General features: G+C 35.0%; 1 protein-coding gene across 2 annotated transcripts in view; it reads left to right on the forward strand.

Moving 5' to 3' along the window:
- FUT8 (fucosyltransferase 8) overlaps nucleotides 1-21042 on the forward strand; it is a 304241-nt gene that overhangs the window by 98763 nt on the left and 184436 nt on the right. For both annotated transcript variants that reach the window (XM_080808026.1, XM_080808027.1), the window contains one exon: nucleotides 5623-5712. The gene's annotated coding sequence lies outside the window, so the exon portion shown is untranslated. The remainder of the gene's footprint in view (nucleotides 1-5622; nucleotides 5713-21042) is intronic.

Below are 21042 nucleotides of genomic sequence, written 5' to 3' on the forward strand. Positions count from 1 at the left end.
AAATTATTACAACTTACTAGTAGGCCTTTAACTGACAGCATTGGACTTCTTTAAAAGTTGTCTTCAGTATTTTCAAAAGTAACATTTGGGTCTTACTGGGACTGAAATTTTTACTTCTGTTATAAGAGAAGCAGAGTCAACCTTTTGAGAAGTTAGGAGCACTGGAGTACAGAAGAGGAGAAAAGTCAGACTAAATTTATGTCATGCCTGTTTCATTGTGAAAAATAATCATAGCCTTTTTTCTTTACTTTTCTGAGGGTGGTGGCGATGGGGGTAGTAGGAACAGTTGTCGGGGTGAATTAATGAAGCACTGAGGAGAATATATCTCCTAATAGGGGCTTTCAGTTATTTCCTAAGTGTAGATAACAAAGTGATTATTACCAAAAATTTTTCTTCTATGGGTTAGTCTCACATGCAATATTTTATCCTAAAATGTTGACAGTGTTGGCATTATAAGCAACCTTCTGAGTTATTGTCTTCTCTGTCATGTTCCTCTTTGTTTTAACTGGTGGCTACAGACTCATAACAGTGTTGATGTAGTTATATCACTATTACAACTCTGTTTATCTTTTTTTAAACCAGAGAAAAGCATACTGATTTTTTTTCTTTTACTCTTACAGTGTTCCTATTGCCAATAATTATGTTTTTCTCCTGAATGTTTTGGGATGGCATTGGTAAACAGTGTTATTTTGTGGTTAAGTTTAAGCTAAGACTGTCTGGGTTCAATTCTCAGCTTTCCACTTACTAATTGTGTGACCCAAGGCAAGCTATTTATTTTATATAACTCTTTTCTGAGTTTTCTTATCTGTAAAACAGGGATTATAAAATTATCTACTTTATAGCGATATGTTGAGGATTAACTTATTTTGTAAAGAACAATACCTACGAACTTTATAGGCTGAATAAATATTAGTTATTATTAAATATTATTAAAAGTTATTCACTTACTAAAGCCATATTCTTAGTAAACCCTAGTAGACTTAAAATAAAGTATTTTTATTTTACTTAGAGTAAAAGTATTTAGGGGTGCCTGACGGGCTCAGTTGTTGGTGTATGCCTGAGTTCAAGCCCCACGTTGGGTGTAGAGATTACTTTAAAAAAAAAAAAGAGAAGTCGACTGTTTAAAACTTAAAAAAAATTCAACTTAGTTATTTTTAGGTTGGAGTTTGGACACACAAACTCTCAAACTCTTTTCATACTGTTACAGAATAATTTTTTTTTTCAAACTTTAATGTGCATACAGATTACTAAGGGATCTTGTTAGATTCTTAGTAAAACCCTAGAAGCTCCCTGTCTAATGAGTTCCACTGGTAATCTGGATTTATCTAAGTCCTTTGACCATACCTTGAGTATTACAGTTATGGAATGTTCCAATAAGTGGTTCTCAGTCCCTCTGTCAGTACGTTATAAACACTGGAGTGTTGTTTTGTTTTTTTTTTTAAGATTTTATTTTTAAGTTATCTCTATATCCAACATAGGATTCAACTCACAATCTCGAGAGCGAGAGTCATACACTCTACTGACTGAGCCATCAGGTGCCCCTGTTTTGTTTTGTTTTGTTTGTGTAATATGTCTATACTCCATCTCAGACCAGTTAAATCAGATCTCTGGTATTGTGTTCTGAGCGTCGTCATCATTATTACTATTTTGTTATTTTTGTCAAAAATTCTCATTTATTCTCATGTGTAAACAGCATTAAGAGCTACTATTTTAGTGATTCAAGGGAGAGTCAGTAAGCTAAGAAGCTCCATTTCACGTCTTCCTTTATTTGATCTTCTGTCATTTTAAGCATCTGTAGGGTGATGAAGCAGAGCTGGTTAGAACTCTTTAAATGGAAGGCAGCTAGTATCCTGAAGTTTTCTTTTTTTGGCCTGAGCTAAGAAGTGACTCCTTGAATCTCTCCTCATGCATCCTATTGCCTGTTGCTTTCATCAATTTTTTTGTAATTTCTTTCACCTCTCTCTAATTTGTCAGTGGCTTCCTGAAAGTATGATAACTCAAGCTCAGTATAAAACTACTTTAATAAAACAACAGTGGCAGAGGCAAAAGAGTAAAGTTCCTTCCACTTCTTAAATTTTGTGATTTGTTTTGTAAAGTAGAAAACTATATTTGTTTTAGATTTTTTATTGGCCTTTTCTTTATATTTCTGGGGACTAAAATGTGTTTTTTTTTCTGTCATGATATTTGTTCAATATATTGCTTTTTTTTTTTTTAAAGGGACTTTATTTATTTATTTGACAGAGAGAGAGTGTGCATGCATAAGCAGTGGTGGGGGGCGGGGCAGAAGGAGAGGGAGAAGCAGGTTCCTTGCTCATGCTGAACAGGGAGCCTGATGAGGGGCTCTATCCCAGGAACCTGGGATCATGACCTGAGCTGAAGGCAGACACTTAACTGACTGAATCACCCAGGAGCCCCTAATATATTACTTCCTCAAGTTGTGTTTCCTCATCTTTCTCAACCATACTTCTTGCATCCATTTCCCATCTTGCACCCATTTTGGGGGAGAGGCAGTAAATATTTTCTCATAGGCTGTCATGTTTTCAGAAAATAGTTTTCCTAAGTGATCAAGATCATGCTGGATTTTATTCTATCTAGCCACTATATATCAGTTAGAATCTGGACAGGGAAGCAATCTACACTAGATCTTTCTACCGAGAAAATTTAATATAGTCAATGGATTATACACGTGTTGGAGTTGAAAGAGCAAAAGGGGAACATTGGAGTAACACAGAGACGATAATTGCAGAAAGCTACAACCATCAATACTGGGGGAACAAAAAAGGGCTTAGGAGTAGCGTTGGGGCTCAGAACCTCTGGAGGGAGTACTGTCTGGCTTCTGCTGATACTTCTGAGAGTGCTGGAAAAATTGGTGGCTGTCACCAACTGCTGTTGCTGGAGTGGAGGGCCTATGCTGGAGCAGTGCTGACTGGAAAAAGCAAGTTTCTCCTAGTGCCCTTACTAGCAACAGCCAGCCAAGCTGGCTGGCCAAAGAGAAAAGTAGTTTCCAGAATCTATTCTATGTTGAGTATTAAAGGCTGGATTTGGAGCAAAAAGACAATAGCTGAATAATGAGCACATACAGCTTTCTCTTCTTCTGGTTACATGATGGCATGGGCCTTTGGTCTCTTGATCTCTTTCTGAGCTACTGGAACTGCTGTATGCTCTTAGAGTCTAGGATTTGGAATGAAAGGAGTTGTTATTAAATTAACTCATCTAGTTCATGTGATTCAGGGGCATGAGATGGGACCACCTGCTCTAAGATAACTCTGTCATAGCCTTTCTTGGGATCTGAGATTTAATCATTAGATACTAATTCTTTTGGCTCTCAAGGGGTTTCTATTTTTCAAGATCCCTTATTTAAAATACAAAAATTGGGACACCTGGGTGACTCAATAGGTTAAGCATCTGATTTTCATTGGGGTGCCTGACTGGCTCAGTTGGGATCAAGCCCTGTGTTAGGCTCCCTGCTCAGCGGGAAGTCTGCTTGTCCTTCTGACCCTTCCCCTGTTCATACTCTCTCTCTCAAATAAATAAAGAAAATCTTAAAAAAAATAAAGTACAAAGATTATGGGAAGAATAATGATGCTTTTAAACCAGAGGTTAAAAATTGGTTGCTTATTGGACAATGGCCTGTAGTAAGAACCAGTCTTTGAACAGATTATACCTTCTTTCTCATTCTAATCTTCCTGCAGAGATTCTCAAATATTAATACCTATGTGAATTATTTGGGGATTGTTAAAATGCAGAATCTGATTCAGTCTGTCCCTGGATAGGGACTGAGACTCTGCATTTCTGACAAGCTCCAATGGGAGGCTTAAGTTACTGCCCCTAGATTAGACTTTTCATCTCCTTTTGCTGCTTTGAAAACCACTGTTCTGGCTTACATCCCCTGCTGGACCTGGGTTTGAGTGGTCGAATGGTGAGTGATTATAAAGGAAAAGTTTTCTTGCAAGCTTAATTTTGTAGAAATATTTTGAGCAATCTTAATAGAGATTTTTAGCTGTTTCCAGGTGGAAAGAGAAGGACATATGCCTCTGAATAGGTTGAATTTTTGTCCATAATTTTGTTTGACTGCATCATCTGCTCTGGATGCAGAGATGTGTCTATCACTTGTAGTTTTCCTGGGTTCTTTTCAGTAATTTCATACATGTTTAAGGGGAACTGACTAATGGGAGATAGGATAGGAGGACAATTAATAAATTCATGCATGAGATATCTTACCTTCATTAGAGCCGTTATTCTTGATTAAATAGAGCTATCTCTGGATTTCAAATTTTGAATTTGGTTTGAATTTCATACTAATTGCATTTCCCCACTTTTGACACTTTCATATACTTGTCATCAAAGTGTAGGGTCTTGCATTGATGCAAATAAGTGGTAGTCTATCTTTTATGTATTTTATTTTTTAAAATGTTTTATTTACTTATTTGAGAGAGAGAGAGAGTGTGTGTGTGCCCAGGGGTGGGGCAGAGGGAGAAGGAGAGAGACACTCTAGCAGATTCTGCGTTAAGTGTGGAGCTGGATCCCACACCCCTAAGATCAGGACCTGAGCCAAAACCAAGAGTCGGAAGCTCAACAAACAGTGCCACCCAGGTGCCCCAGATAGATGGTAGTCTATCTTAATGGAACTTTGAAGGCAGTCCAAATTTATGAAATTGTTAAATGCTCTTTACATTTGGATTTTACTTACCAAGCCATACCTGGCCACATGAGTAAAACATTCATCTTTTATTCAGTTGCCATCCTTCTAGATTCTCTCTTTGCAGCCACCTCATCCTCATTCCTGTATCTTTCTTTTTTTCTTTACAGACTTTGATTTTCAAAGATTCTAAGTACTTTCTTTTTGTCTGATATGACTATTATCCTTAAATTTTTAATTCAGGCTATGGATGATAATTCAGGCTATGAATAGAGAAATAATTGGCCCCTTTATCAGCTGAGGTGAAAGAGTTAAAATGAAAGTTAAGGACTTAGGGGATTCCTACAGAAAAGAAGGGTGAAAAAAACTCAGTTTTAGGATCCTGAACAAAGCATTTTGATTGGCATATAGAGACCCTTGCATGTACATAAACGCCCATATTTGAATATTTATAGCAGATAATCTGTCAAAATTACTGTTATTTTAATTTGCCAAGCTTGGCTGATTGCTGCAGTTGGATGTTAGCTGAATTCTAGATGAGGAACTGTAAATATGATCTAGTGTGAAGCATGTTTTTTGTCCTTGAAGCTGTTTGAATATCCCCCCCTCCCTTTGTGTGTGTGTGTGTGTGTGTGTGTGTGTGTGTGTGTGTGTGTTTTGTTTTTAATAGTGAGCCTTTTTGTATAGCTGAACTTCCATGTTGTTAAGGAAAAAATAAAGTGGTGTGAGAACAGTAAATATTAAAAAATTATTTTTAGTTGGAAAAAAATTTATTCACATTTAGTGATCAGGAATTGTTTAAATAGTTTTAACTATGTGTTCAGTCTTCAAAGGAGCTCTCTCTAGAGATTTCAAACGTAGGGACATGTATCTCATTTGAATGGCCTGTGAGATATTATGTGAGATATGTTTCATGTTAACAACAAAGAAAATGCATAATTGTAGGTAATTAATTTATCCCTTTTTTTTCTCATTTTGCACAGTGATAATTTTAGTGACCCAGATTCAAGCAATAATATTTTCCTTTGGAAATACCATGTGGTTTTGTCAGCTTATGTTCTAGTGGAAGGAAGGTAAGCCGTTTTTCACAGTTAATACTGAAATAACTTTACTAATAAATCAAATTTTTCTCTTTAAAAGTTAGGAATCCTTTTTTCTTTAGGTAGGTAGTGTTCCTTCACCCAGAAAGCACTATATTATTTATTGATGCTGTATCACTTTTCCTCAAAAGATTCTACTGATACTACATTATTTCCGCTCTGGAGATAATCCAGGAGTTTCTTAAAAATCATGTGACTTTTTTGGGAGCAGGAGTACATTCTGAGCTCTGTCTTCTAGATTATCTTGTCGCAGCCATTTTCACCTGGATAGTTTATTTTTACATATATATAAGCACTTGACATAATGAGAGAATCGTTTTATTTTTTGGTTTTATCTTTTGATGTTTTCATTTATCTTTTGTGAATTGACATGATTGGTCCATTTTTATTAGTTATTACTTTAGCTAGAAACTATGCTAATTACTAAGTCTTAGTTTTAGTTTGATTCTGAATTTGTTTTGGGATTACAGGAATGTGGGGTCTCAAGAATATATTTTATGTTTAGCAAATTAAGAATGGAACTTTCAGAGGATTCTTTTCTTTCACAAGCATCCATCTTCATTCTCATTTGACCTCTTTTTGGGTCAATTACTCTTTCTTCATATATTACTCTTTCTTCATATATATATATACACACATATATTTAATATATATATATGTATATATATATATTTTTTTAACTAGTTACTGTAGTGACTTTTCCCAGTGTTTTTTGTGACCATCCCCAAATGATTTCCTATGTCTTTCGCCCTGATTCCTCATTATCCTCGTAGAAAAAGTATTTATCCAGCTTTGGTGGCTCTCCTCTGGCTGAAGAGCAAGATTATTAATGATTCCTTAAAATGTTACCCTTGTTCCTAATTTTGTAATGGTTCACCATCTGCTCAATATATTAAGGGCTCAGAAATGTCTGTTGTACCTAATACATCACAGATGTGGAAACAATAATAATAAAATAAAGTTATATTTATGTGAAGTGAAGATACTGCTAATATGTTCCCTTGGGTTTGGTTAGTCTGACATTCTTGCTATGTTTGGGCACTTATTTGCAACATGCTTTCAGATTTCTTAAGGTGAATTAGATATTTTCATCTTATTTAACCAGCATGCATTTGATTAAGTATGTTAAAACTCAGTTGAATAAAATTTAAGTCAATAATATAAAGAGTAATGAGCTGTTTTACAGTGTAATTTGGGAAAAAAATTAGCTGTATTTCTTGTTATGAGAAGAGCATACAGCATCTTACAGTGGACTACGATTTTCTAAGTAAATTAATTTTGATAAAGGTTAATTCCACAGCAATAGCAAATGCTGGTAATTGGCATCCAAATGTCAAATTTCACAGACAAATTTTAGTTTTTTACGGATTTTTTTTTCCTGCAGAGGAAGAATATGAAAACTTAAAGTTTGTTTAGAAGATATTATCATTCTATTTAGGAATTAAGAAATAGGCTTTATTTTTCTGCAAATTGAGCAGCAAAGATACCAGTGAATTACAGTTTTTACGGATAGATTTTTTTTGAAAAGCCCCTATGGAAATGTAATTTAGGTCTTTATTTAGGAGCTGTTTTTAGTTTGTAATCATAATTCAGGATCTAAATGATCCCTATAATTTTTTATTATATATGTGTTTTCATTGCTTCAGAAAGAAAGGATGGAGTATATTATTTAATAATTTGCATTTTGGTATTACTTATAGGGTAAACTCTATGATCAATTGTGTTTTAGGTAATTTATGTGCCATTGAGACAAATAGACATCTCTATTTTCTCTGTCTCCTTAATAGCATTAGAGTTTTACATATCACTTTATCAGTTAGCAAAATGTGAAGGTAAAAATTTAAAATGGAGATTTTTCAGTGGTTTTTGGCCTGGCATGCAAGTTATCACTCCATTGTAACAGTACTAAGTAAGAACCCGAACAAACTGAAAACTTTTAGCTTTCTTAGAGTTTTCATAGAGGTGAGGTCATAGGGCTAGCTGCTATCCCCAAATTGAAGAGACAGACAGACAAATACAGAGAATGACAACTTTTTCTAGCAGAGCATAGGAGCAGAGACCTCTAAGGAAACCAGTACTGGGTAGGAAAAAACCTAAAATGTAATTAACGAATTGCCAGAGGCTCAGTGTGGTAAGTCTGAGGTGGAAAGTCTAGGGGGGCCCAAGTATAAGAATCCCACATTTTTCATGGTTTTACCTCCAGCTCTACCATGTCTTCACAGCGAGAATTAGAGAAAAGTGCCCTGGTACCTCCTACATGGGAAGGGGAAATCAATCATTTTGAAATATGCCAAGGCATTCTGTTTTTCTTGACAAGGTTTGCCCTAAAGAAAAGTTATTTTGTTAGTGTCTAACCTTTTATGGTGTTATCAGAGCCTAACTGACTGGAGGAGGGGGAATACCCAACTCTAGGCTGTTTTAGCCTTACGTGGAGGGGACGAAAAGTGTCCAGTTCCAGCCATCCTGTTCCTCCCCTAGCCATCCTCTTTGTCCTAAGGGGTGTGTGTGTGTGTGTGTGTGTGTGTGTGTGTATGTGTATGTGTGTGTGGATGGTGGGGGTGGTGGTGCAGGAGGATTGAGAAGAACTTTTGAAGGTCATAACTTGGGAGCACAGACTCACTAAAAGACTGAGACTTAATCATAGAACACTTCTCTTACCCCACATTACTAATGCCTGTTTGCCACAGTTCCTTTTTTCCAGTGCATCATGTCTGGCTTCCAACAAAAAAATTACAAGGCATGCTAAAAAGCTTTACAAAGACAGAGCAAGCATCAGAATCAGACTTAAACACAGCAGGGATATTGGAATGATCGGACTAGGAATTTAAAACAATTATGACAAATATGCCAAGGGCTCTAATGAAAAAAATAGTCAGCATGCAAGAACAGATGGATAATGTATGAAATTCTAGGAAAGAAAAAAAAATGCTAGAAATTAAAAAATACTGTGACAGAAATGAAGAATGCCTTTGATGGGCTTATTAGAAGACCGAACATAGCTGAGGAAAAAATCTCTCTGAGCTTGAGGATATGTCAGTAGAAAGGTCTAAAATTAAAAAACAACGAGGGGCACTTGGATGGCTCAGTTGGTTGAGTATCCAACTCTTGGTTTTGGCTCAGGTCATGATGTTGGGGTTGTGGGATTAGGCACTGTGTCTGACTCTGTGTGCAGTGTGGAGTCTGTTTGAGGCTCTTTCTCCCTCAGCCCCTCCCCACCACTCTCTCTCTCAAATAAATGGATAAATCTTAAAAAAGAAAAAAAAAAGATTTAAAAAGCAAAGAGAAAAAAGCCTGAAAAAAAAAAAAAAACAAAACTAAGAACTGTGGGACAATTTCAAAAGGTATAATATATGCATAATGGGAATACCAGAAAGAGAGGAAGGGGTAAAAGGAACAGAGGAAATATTTCAAGCAATATTGACAGAGTATTTCACCAAATTAATGTCAGAGTCCAAACCACAGATTCAGGAAGTTTGGAGAACACCGGGCAGGGTAAGAGTCCCCAAAATTTCACCTAGGCATTTCATATTCAAACTGTAAAAAATCAGACAGGAGGTAATCTTGAAAGAAGTCAGAAGGGAAAAAACACCTTATCTATAGAGAATCAAAGGTAAGAATTAATCTGACTTCTCTTCAGAAATCACACAAGCAAGAAAAGAGTGAAGTGGAATAAAGTGTTGGGAGAAAAATCCAACAATTTAGAATTCCGTATCCTGTTAAATTATACTTTAAAGAAAAGGAGAAAAAAGACTTTCTCAGATAACAAAGATGTAGAAAATTTGTTGCAAGTGGGCTTGCCTTATAAGACATATTAAAAGAAGTTCTTCAGAGAAGGAAAACTGTATAGGCTAGAAACTTGGATCTACATTAAAAAAGGGGAGAACATTAGAGAAAGACTAGGTGAGTGGAAATAACTTTAAAATAACTTTTGAATAACTTTTATTTTTCTTATTCTTAATTGATCTTACAGATAACATAATTTGTTTAAAATGATATTATCAACAACGTATTCAATGAGTGTAGCTTAAATATAAGTGAAATGAATTACAACAATGATACAAGGGTTGGGAAAGAGGAATTAAGAATATTCTGTTATAAGGTACTTGTACTTCACTACCCATGAAATGGACTTGGATTAGTTGTAAATGTATAATGTGAACTCCAGGGCAAAAATAAAAGAAAGTGAAAAAAGAAGTATAATTGATATGCTAAGAAGGGAGAGAAAATGGAATCTCATAAAAATTCCTAATTAAAACCACAAAGAGATGGGGAGCCTGGGTGGCTCAGTGGGTTAAAGCCTCTCCCTTCGGCTCAGGTCATGATCTCAGGGTCCTGGGATCAAACCCCCCATCGGGCTCTCTGCTCAGCGGGGAGCCTGCTTCTCCCTCTCTCTCTACCTGCCTTTCTGTCTACTTGTGATCTCTCTGCATCAAATAAATAAATAAAATCTTTAAAAAAAAAAAAGAATGCAAAAAATATAAAATAAAACCACAGAGAGAAAGAGTGGAAGATATAAATAGGAACAAAAATAAGGGCAATGAACAGAAAACAGTAACAAATAGAGAGGATATCAATCCAGGTATATCAGTAATTTAGTTTACATGCCAGTGGTCTAAGTACACTCAGTTAAAAGAGACCGTCAGAGTGGATCAAAAGACAAGATTCAACTATATATTGTTGACTGAAACCGACTTTAAATGTGAAGACACATACAGAATAAAAATAAAAGAATGGAGAAGGATATACATTACTAACACTAATCAAAAGAAAGCCAGAATAGCTCTATTAACTTCAGACAGAGCAGACTTCAGAGCAAGGAAAATCTTCAAGTGGAAACAGGGGCATTATATAATGACAGTGGGGTCAATTCTTTAGAAAGACATAATCCTTAATATGTATGTATCAAAATGTGTGAGGCAAAAACTGAGAGAATTGCAAAAAGAAAGATGACTCCACTATTGTTGCTGGGTGTCTCAACACTCTTGTCTTAAAAATGGACAGATCTAGCAGGCAGAAAATTACTGAGAATATATTTGAACTCAGCAGCACCATCAGTCAACCAGATATGATTGACATTTATAGATTACTTCATCCAACAATAGCAGAATACACATTCCTCTCAAGAATGAAAATGGTAGGGTTGCTTAGATGGCTCAGTAAGTTAAGTGCCCTCTTCTTGGTTTTGGCACAGGTCATGATCTCAGGGTCTTGAGATCAAGACCCACCTTGGGCTCCACGCTCAGTGGGGAGTTTGCTTGAGATTCTCTCTGCCACCCCCTTTGTGCTCCCTCTCCCTGGGATCCTCCCCCTATTCCTACACATACATTCTCTCTCTCAAATAAATAAACAAAATCTTTAAAAAAGAAAAAAGGAATGAAAATGCTCTTATTAAGAACCTTCAGAGTTCATTTTAGACTTTAATTTGTTTCCTGTAGGATTGCATCATAAACGAGATCAGAGAAAAGAAAGATGAGGACTCATTTTAAAAAACACAACAAATTATCACCTGCCTCCCCTCTACTTCTTACATATTCTAGGGTAAGAATTTTAGAACTTCGATTTTATTGTGATACTTATACATTTTTCTGGCCTCAAGTTTGGCATAATGAATGAGTGTATGTGAGTTATATACTTTTATAATGAAACCTACCTGGCATTCTCTCTCATTCATTAGCTACTAGGAATATTTCATACAACTCTTTGGTTCCATGTAGCAAAATTTGAAAATTATTCTGAAATATGAATCCTTCATGCCTTGGCCAGTATTTGACAATTATTGATCTTTGCTCCTGAATAAAAGAGCTCTAGATGTCTGACTGCATTATTATTATTATTTTTAGTAGACTTTGAGTAATAACAGAAGCAGATGAGAAAAGACAGGTGAGAATTTGTAAAGGAAGAGAATATTCTAACTGGATTTTAGACAGTTGTGTAGGTTAGTAGAAGACAGATACTTTGAGTGATACATTGCTGAACTTTCTCAAGTAGAGAGGAAAATGACTTAGGTTTGATTTTATATTTGAAATGGTGATCTTTCTTTCCCATTCTGAGACCAGTCTTTTCTCCCTGCTCTTGCTCTCCTGTCAAGTTATGCTAGTGAGGAACAGAATCATAGGTTTCAGTTGGTGGAATGTAGGAGCATTGGGTAGAATGAGGAGTAGTATTTCACCTTCTTTGTCTAAATTTTAATTCTCATTTTTGTTGCTCAAAGTAGCGTTTCAAGAATTGGTACCTGGTTCAAGAGGGTCTTATTCTTAGCAATGCTATTCTAATGACAAAAGGCCTTCTGTGTTTTCCTATTAGATTATTGGATTAATTACTGGGTTGACATCTATTTGCATGCTAAATGCTGTGTCATTGTTATCTTTTGTTTGCCTGGTAGACTCATGATAGTGACCTTACAGGGATTACCAACACAATTCCTTTCCTATAAAAAGCAAATAAAACTGAAAACGGGCACCTGGGTGGCTCAGTTGGTTAAGCATCTGAGTCTTGATTTTGGTTCAGGTCATGATCTCAGGGTTGTGAGATCAAGCTCCACGCTGGGCACTGTACTGGGCATGGAGCCTGCTTGAGATTTTCTCCCTTTGCCCCCCTACCTTCACCCCCACCCTCCACTCAGATACTCTCTCTCTCAAAAAAAAAAAAAAAAAGAAAGAAAGAAAGAAAGAAAAAGAAAAAACCCTAAAAACAAAAAAATAAAACAACATGTCAAACGAACTTCCCTCCTTGGATCACAGTTATGGTTTGAGGACAAAAATCTGTCAATGTATAATCCCAGGGTTTCTGTCCTGTCTTAGCTGCCTATTTTCTGAACAAACCTTGATCAAGTCAAATCACTTCTTACCTCATTTTCTTCATCTTCAAAATGGAGACTGTGCCTACCTGACAAAGCAGTGGTAAGAACTAAATAACAAAATGTGTGCCAAGTGCCTGGGTCATGTCTGACACAGAACAAGTGTTACTTCTCTTCCTCCTTCCTTTTGGCACTATCTGGATTGTTTGGTAATTATTTGGTAATATCTGGATTCCACCTCTTGAATTCAGTAGTTACTGATTGTGAGATCAAATTATTTTGTTTCTCTGAGCCTCATTTTCCTTTAACATGAGATCATTAATACCCATTTTATAAAGTTGTTGTTGGAATTCAGTTCCTAGTGTAGTCTAAGAAATTTTTGTTGAATCTGAATGTAAATGTTAAACTGCTAAAAACTTATATAAATATATGAATTTTTCTGGATAGATCTTTCGGACACAAGATCCACAATGTATTTTTAGGAATGTATACTAAGAAGAACGTAATAAGGAAAAATACATTTCTAGGTCGTTGTTGTTTTTATGGGAGGACTCTACAATAGTTTACTTAATTTTTGCTTAATGTATTTCATTGGGAAAGTAGGGAAATTGTTGATCAAACGATTTATTGTCACTTGAAATAGCTACCTCTAGAAGGGTTATGCATAGTGTTCTAAGGGAGTCAACATTTGAATATACCTTTCTTTGCTTTTATTCTTTTTGTCTTAGGTAACTTCATTTTAGTGAGACTTCTGTATATAATAATAGTTATGTGGGCAGATCTTGGAAAATTAATCAGTACTGAAAACTGCCTAGTTTGGTAACTGCCAGAGAAATAATTAATTAACCAATATTAAAGTTTAGTAGGTAAATCGAGGTCGAGTCCCATTAATGAATCATGTTAAATGAGTTACACATTAAATCAATATTGTTGAATTTAACTATGTGTTAAATCAATGTAATTTCTTTGACATCATAGAATAGAAAAGAAATTGATGTATGTGTGGTATATTGTATTGAATTAGGGAGTTTGTATTTTTAAGAATGTTCTGTAGTTCCATGAATTTCAGTTGGATTTGTTTGAATGTGAATCATTTTTATAATTAGCAAAAATATTATTGCCTTTTGTCTTATAGCAGTTGTGTCAGCTTTTGTATATGTGGGGATGAATGTAAATTCTAACGTATTTTCTTACACATTTCCCAAAGGTTAGGAAATAATTTAGCATACAGAATGTTAATCACTTTCAAGAATTCCCAGTTTATCGTTTTATTTGACATACTATATTTCTTATTAGATTGCTTGTTATCTGCCTTGAAAATATTACAGAAAGTTGGAAATAGTCTTTGTATGCATAGTTTTTACCCGCAAGGAAAAAGGTACAAGAAAGTAGAATAAAAACTGAATTGCAAATCATTTAAGTGCAGACAAGTTTCTGCTGAGAAAGTGGAGATGAATTTATGTGTGACTGTTAAAACATATGGATATGTTGATTATCACTATGTTTAAGTGTTTTTGTCATAAGGCAAAGGGCTTGCAAAGTAAGAAAAATTGCATGCATTATTGGTATTGCTGAAATAAAAAATAAATTTGTTTCTTCAAGGGTTGGTTTTTTCTTTTTGGTACTTGTTTTTTAAAGAAACCAGATGTGTATAGAACTGGATGTTTATTTTATTTTTTTTTTAAGATTTTATTTATTTATTGACAGAGAGAGAGAGAGAGAGAGATCACAAGTAGGCAGAGAGACAGGCAGAGAGAGAGGGGAAGCAGGCTCCCTGCTGAGCAGAGAGCCCGATGCGGGACTCGATCCCAGGACCCTGAGATCATGACCTGAGCCGAAGGCAGAGGCTTAACCCACTGAGCCACCCAGGCGCCCCTGGATGTTTATTTTTTAACTCCTTTTTAAAAAAATAATGTTAAGAGCTATTAGAAATCTGTGATTGTACATTTATAAAGTGTTGTTTGGGCAAGTCATTCATAAAGTAATATATTTTTGTCCTTTTTTATTGTGGTGAAATATATATAACATAAAATTTACCATTTAACCATTTTAAGTATGTCATTAGGTGTAGATACTTACACTGTAACTCAGTGTAAGTACGTTTACAATGTTGTGCTGCCATCACCACTGTCTCCAGAACTTTTTTAGCATCACAAACTATTGTACTCATGAAACATTAACTCTGCCTTCCTTCCAGCCCCTGTAACCCCTGTAACCATTGTTTTATTTTATCTTTATGGATTTGACTATTCTAGGTTCTTCTTATGAGTTTAATCATGTATTTGTTCTTATGTGACTCTTTTCTTTCTCTTAACATAGTGTCTTTCGGGTTCATCCGTGTTATATCATGTATCAGAATTTCATTCTTTTAAGAATGAATAATATTTTATTTTGTGAATGTACCACATTTGTTTATCCATTCATCTATCAGTGGACATTTGGGTTGTTGTGAATAATGCTGCTATGAACATTGGTGTGTAAGTTATCTATTCAAGTGTGGTAATATATTTTTATATATATTTTAATACTGAAAAATTTTTGTGGTAATGAAATTCTATTTAACTGGACTAGATAAATATCTATATTTTCAGTGCCATCAGTGAATATTAAATACCTTTTGTGTATTCTAAATAGTGGGGATGTAAAGAGTCATAAAATCATGATACACTCTTTTGAACGTACAATCTAATAATAATATATAAGGTGTATATTTTAATAATAATAATAGGGTGTGCTTATAAAAATACCCTGATTGGTAGCATATGCTTTTTGGAGTTGAAAAGGTATTTAATACAAACCAGCATCCTATTTTACTAAATTTTTGCATGTTGTTCTCACCAATTAAGAGGCAAAATACTTGACTGTAATCAATCTGGATATTCCATTCAAGCATATGTATTTAACATATGCATTTAACATTCAAGCATAAATTCTAGAGAGATCATACTAAAATGGAAGTTGGACCATGACATTCCTCTAAACAGTTTTCTCTAATGAAAACATTCTTAGAATGATTTAACATTTCTTTTCCCAGACTTCCACCTTAACTCTTTATCACATCTCCTGTCCCCATACCCACTGTGAACTGGGTAATTCTTTGTTGTGGATACATGGCTTATGTATGTAAACTGGCTTAAGTGTATATGAGTAAGAGGCAGAAGGTTGAATTCTATATGTTTCAAGGTTCTTCCCAGGTTTGTGCTTCTAATTTAATCTCTGTGGTACCTGGATTTTCCAAATGAGAGAAAACAGAATAGGCATGTATAACCTCTAAATAAGGCTTCTCAACAGATCTATGGTAAATTTACAAGCTGAAATTTGATCAGAATATAAACATTTTGTTATTTTTTGGTAATTCAGTGGCCTTTTTCTCTCTTTCTCAAAGTATTTTTCCTTGAAAAGCAAAATAAATCTTTTATGAATTCATCATAATTTTGTAGTTTAATTGGATTTTTAAGGTTTCTCTGTGTGTGCCAGCTGGACTTTTAGAGTGTTACTACTCTTTTTCCATGGAAATGTTAGACCAAAGGAAAACATACAGCTAGCTGTTAGATTCACATTTCCTATGGATGATGTTTTGAAGCTCAAAAGGAACTTTGAACATTTTAAACGCAGCTGAGCAGAGGTTCCAAAAGCTAATGCTATAGTACTGTTTCTTCCTCCATATTCATCTCCTTGACTCCCAGTAGTGAGCCTGAATTGTGAGTGATAGACATTTAAAGGCTTATTACTCTGCAGAGTGAAAAAAAGTAAGAAAGAAAGAAAGAAAACTGAACTAATTTCAAAGTCAACACTTAAAATACTGAAGGGGTGAGTGAAGAAGCATAATCATCCATTCGTTCTGCACATATATGATAGTCTACTATGTATCAGACAATCACTAAACACAGGAAATAAAGCAATGACTAAAACAGAATCAGTCCCTACACTATTGGAACCTAGATTGCCTAGAACAGTGAGTGGAACATAATAGGCACTTAAAAATATTTGAATAAATTTGTTCTGTTTTCTGGAGAAGGTTTTGGAGTAAGGAGCATTGTAGTGAAGAAGTATGGAGTGTCCTGATCACTGTATTATAAATAGTTCCTTTTAAAAACTGAAAAAAAATGGAAATAAACCAAGTATCTATTAATAGGGAAAAAGGTTAAGTAAGTTTATTAGAAATACATAGAATGTAGTATACACTGGGGTCTTGTAATGACTTGTGAAGATATATACTGGCTGACATGTAAGGTGTTCTTTACCTAATGAATTAAAGTAGGCTATAGGAATAGGGTGTGTGCAATGAGTCCTTTAATGTAAGACTGTTTATCTTTAAGTAAAATGTCCTGAGAGATGGTGTAGAAATGGTAATCCATGAATTATTCTTTCAAAAGATAAATTTCCTGTGAACTTTTCTTTATCCTTTATGCATTTCTGTGATTGTTTCTTTTGTTTTACAGTGATCATGTACCATAACTTGAAAATAATTAAGCTAATTTGAATGTTTTAGTATAAATTGATTTTTAAAATTAATACCTGTATCAGTAGACATTGTTACTGGTTGATGGTCCATTGTCCTGTAAATATAAAATGTATCAACATTAAGGAATCCCACATTTTCTTTCTGGAGAATGAAAGTTAACCAGAAGGAAATACTTACCTTTAACATTTAATATTTATCTTTAATATTCATAGGGTATATTTTTAAAATGAACAGTAACATTTTTAAATGTGTATAATAGTAAGAAACTTTTTTTTTTTTAAGATTTTATTTATTTGCCAGAGAGAGAGAGAGAGAGAGTACACACAAGCAGGCAGAGAGGCAGGCAGAGGCAGCGAGAGAAGCAGGCTCCCTGCCGAGCAAGGAACCCGATGTGGGACTCAATCCCAGGACCCTGGGATCACGACCTGAGCCGAAGGCAGCGGCTTAAGCAACTGAGCCACCCAGGTATCCCAGTAAGAAACTATTTTATAGTAATTTTAGTTTTTATAGATACTTTGAGGAATATCCGTATAATTGAAAGATGGAGAACTGAGACTGTTCTTTAGCTTTTTTCTGTTTGAAAACTTAGTCTGGATATAGATATTAATAGATGTTAGATTTAACTGTATTTTTTATCTGAAGATTTGTTTTTGCTTTCTTCTTTGCTTAGTACGATTACTGATTTTTTCATTCTTTTTTTTTTTTTTTAAGGTTTATTTATTTGAGATAAAGTGAACTAGAGAGCCTGAGTGGGGGTTGAGGGAGAGGGAGAAGCAGTTTTCTCACTGAGCAGAGAGCCCAAAGCCAAGCTTGATCCTAGGACCCTGGCATCATGACCTGAGCCAAAGTCAGACGTTTAACCGACTAGGCCACCCAGGTGCCCCTGGTTTTCTTAATTAGGGTAGAGAATACATGCGTTTTGGGAGTCCTGGATATAGTTGGTTAATATTCTTAGGTTTTCACAGTATAATATGGCAGATCATACTAAATTATTTCTTCATGAGTATTTTCTTCCAAATTTCTTGTAATAAGTTGTATTTTTATCAGGACAAATTAGGGGACTCATGAAAAATTCCATTGTACACAGATTCATTTCATTAACAAATTCATTTCATTAGAAATACTACAGCAACTTTATTATTTTTTTAATCTTCTGGAAGATCATATTGACTGATTATTGGAGTTTCAAATGATAGGTGATTGAATTTGAAAACTGTGTCTCAAGGTCTGTTTATCTTTTTAAAATGACTATTGTTAAATACTTGTTTATTTTTTTTTAAAGATTTTATTTATTTATTTGACAGACAGAGATCACAAGTAGGCAGAGAGGCAGGCAAAGAGGGAGAGAGGAGGAAGCAGGCTCCCCGCTGAGCAGAGAGCCTGATGTGGGGCTCGATCCCGGGACCGTGAGATTATGACCTGAGCTGAAGGCAGAGGCTTTAACCCACTGAGCCACCCAGGCGCCCCTAAATACTTGTTTAAATGATAGGTTAATGTTGTTTAGGTATAAATAAAAGTATCATTCTTCAAAACAAGAGTTTTGTCAGGCTACATAGTCCTTTGGACCGTGATACACTAAATGTGAGACAAATTTTTTTCTAGATGTTTAGCTGTAAGTGCCGTAATTGTATAAAATCTTCACACACTGAGCATATGAAGCAAAAAAATAAACTATACACCTTGGAAGGTGATTTTTATAGGTCCTTTTCTCTCTCTCTCTCTCTTGATTTTTAGTTTTCCATTTCTGAAAAATAAGATGCTTGTTCTAGTTCAATGAGTATGGTAGTAGCAAACCCAGGTAGAATAGTGCATCTCATATTGTCATTTTTTAAGGTGAGATAGTTGATGGAATGGAGAATAAATAATATTGTTAGATGTTGACTCCCTTCTAGAATAAAAATGTGAACCTCTTTATCAGTAAATTATTACTATATAGACTTTAACTGTTTAAAAATATAAGAAAGGAATTACAGAAAAACTGAAACAAAATGCTTAAATTAATACCATATACTTGAATGATAAATAGCACTTATAATTGATATTTTAATTATTACATGATGACATGTATATAAATAATAACCGTGTATATTAGTCTAAATAAAATTAATGGTTTCTTCTTTAATACACTGTCACTATTCTTGGACTTTACTTCATTGCATTCATTTATTCATTTGTCAACAATATTCAGTGTGTGCTATATTATAGGTACTGTTCTAGACTTTGAATGATACTAAGCAATACAGACAAAAATTATTGATCTCATGGAGCTTTTATTCTGGTGGGAATACAGATACTAAACAAATAAGTATGTTTGATGGTGATAAGTATTCTAGAGAAAAGTAAGTACATCAGGGAAGATGATAGGGAATGTTGGAGTGGGAAGTATACCATTTTTGTATAGAATGGTCAGGGAAGGTTTTATTGAGAGGGTGATAGTTGAGTGATGATGACCTGAATTTGATGAGGAAAGAACTGTGGTGGATATTTGGACAAGGGTATTTCAGACAACAAGTTCAAAATCCCTGTGTTGGGGGTAGGCTCAGCATATTTTAGAAACGTAAGAAATGTGTAATTATTTGTTTCATTTTTGGTTTCCCAGTAGATTCTGTGATCCACTAAAATGAGTATTATCTCTGTTTTGTCATCCTTGGCACTTAGTATAGTGTCAGATATATGGTAGGCAGTGGGGCAGTGGATGAATACAGATGAATTCATGAATGATGTGGGGGAGTTTGGAAGGAATCACCTGCCCCCCACTTTCTAAAGTTCATATTACAATTCAAGCTGCAAAGGTCTTATAGATCATAAGAAAACAAGAGAGTTCTTTAGGTAGAATGATTCTTCCAAAAATCACTGTTAATTAGTAGTGTTCTTGAGATGGCAAAGATTTTATTTCTTATCCTGACTATTGATAGGGATCCTTTTGTTTCAGATGTCTGGTCTAGACTGGGAAGATACTTGGCTGTGAAAGACATACTTGCAGTAAAATCTGGAACCAGGTTGCTGGGTTGAAATTTCTGTTTGATACTTGCTAGCTGTGTGACACCATTCTCACCCCCCATTAATTCACCTTTAAATGCCTTGGTTTTCTTATCTGTAAGGCAGATATTGTTATCTCTGTTCCAATATTCTTTACACCCTAAACATTTTCTTTTGCATAATAGGATTTTCTCATTAATCGTCCAGTATATTATCATATAGACATTTTCCCCCTTTAAAAAAAATTTTTTTTTAAGATTTTATTTATTTATTTCTCAAAGATAGAGTGAGCACAAGCAGGGGGAGTGGTAGAGAGAGGGAGAGGAGGCTCCCTCCTGAGCAAGGAGCCAGATGTGGAATTCCATCCCAGGACCATCAGGACCTGAGCTGAAGGTAGATGCTTAACTGACTGAACCACCCAGGTGTCCCATTTTTTTCCCCTTTTAAAAAGAGAATTATGATTAAGAACACAGGACTTTGAAATGAAACGTACCTGGGTTCTATAAAAGCAAACTTCTTAAAGTTACTTGTTAACATGTATCATAGTTTTTATTTAACTAATGAGAGATCAGTCAAGAAGACAGAAGAACTTCTGCCAGGAGTATTTGAGCATAAGGAGTTCACCTATTCATTACGGAAAGGGATGCCATGATAAAATGACTAAGCTACATTGAAATCTGGTAATTTTTTATTTATTTATTTATTTATTTTAGAGAGGTGGAGAGGGGCTGAGAGAGAATCTCAAGCAGACTCTCCGCCAAGTGTGGAGCCTGATGTGGGGCTCAGTTCTATGAACCTGACATCATGATCTGAGCTGAAACCAAGAGTCAGGTACTCAACCGACTGAGCCTTCCAGGCACCCGAGAAGTCTGGTTAACTTTTAAAGGACAAGAAAGCCTTACCGCCTTTCGGATTTAATCTTCAGAAAATTTGGAATGTAAACATTGAGTTCAATTTAAATATCATCATGGTCTTTATCAACATCTCTAGTATCATCAGACTGGATTTCATCATCATCTCCAGCACCAAATGTATGTCTCATTGATTTTAGCAGGCTTTGGAA

The sequence above is a fragment of the Martes martes genome (assembly GCF_963455335.1).
Source record: "Martes martes genome assembly, chromosome: 7".
Lineage (NCBI taxonomy): Eukaryota > Metazoa > Chordata > Mammalia > Carnivora > Mustelidae > Martes > Martes martes.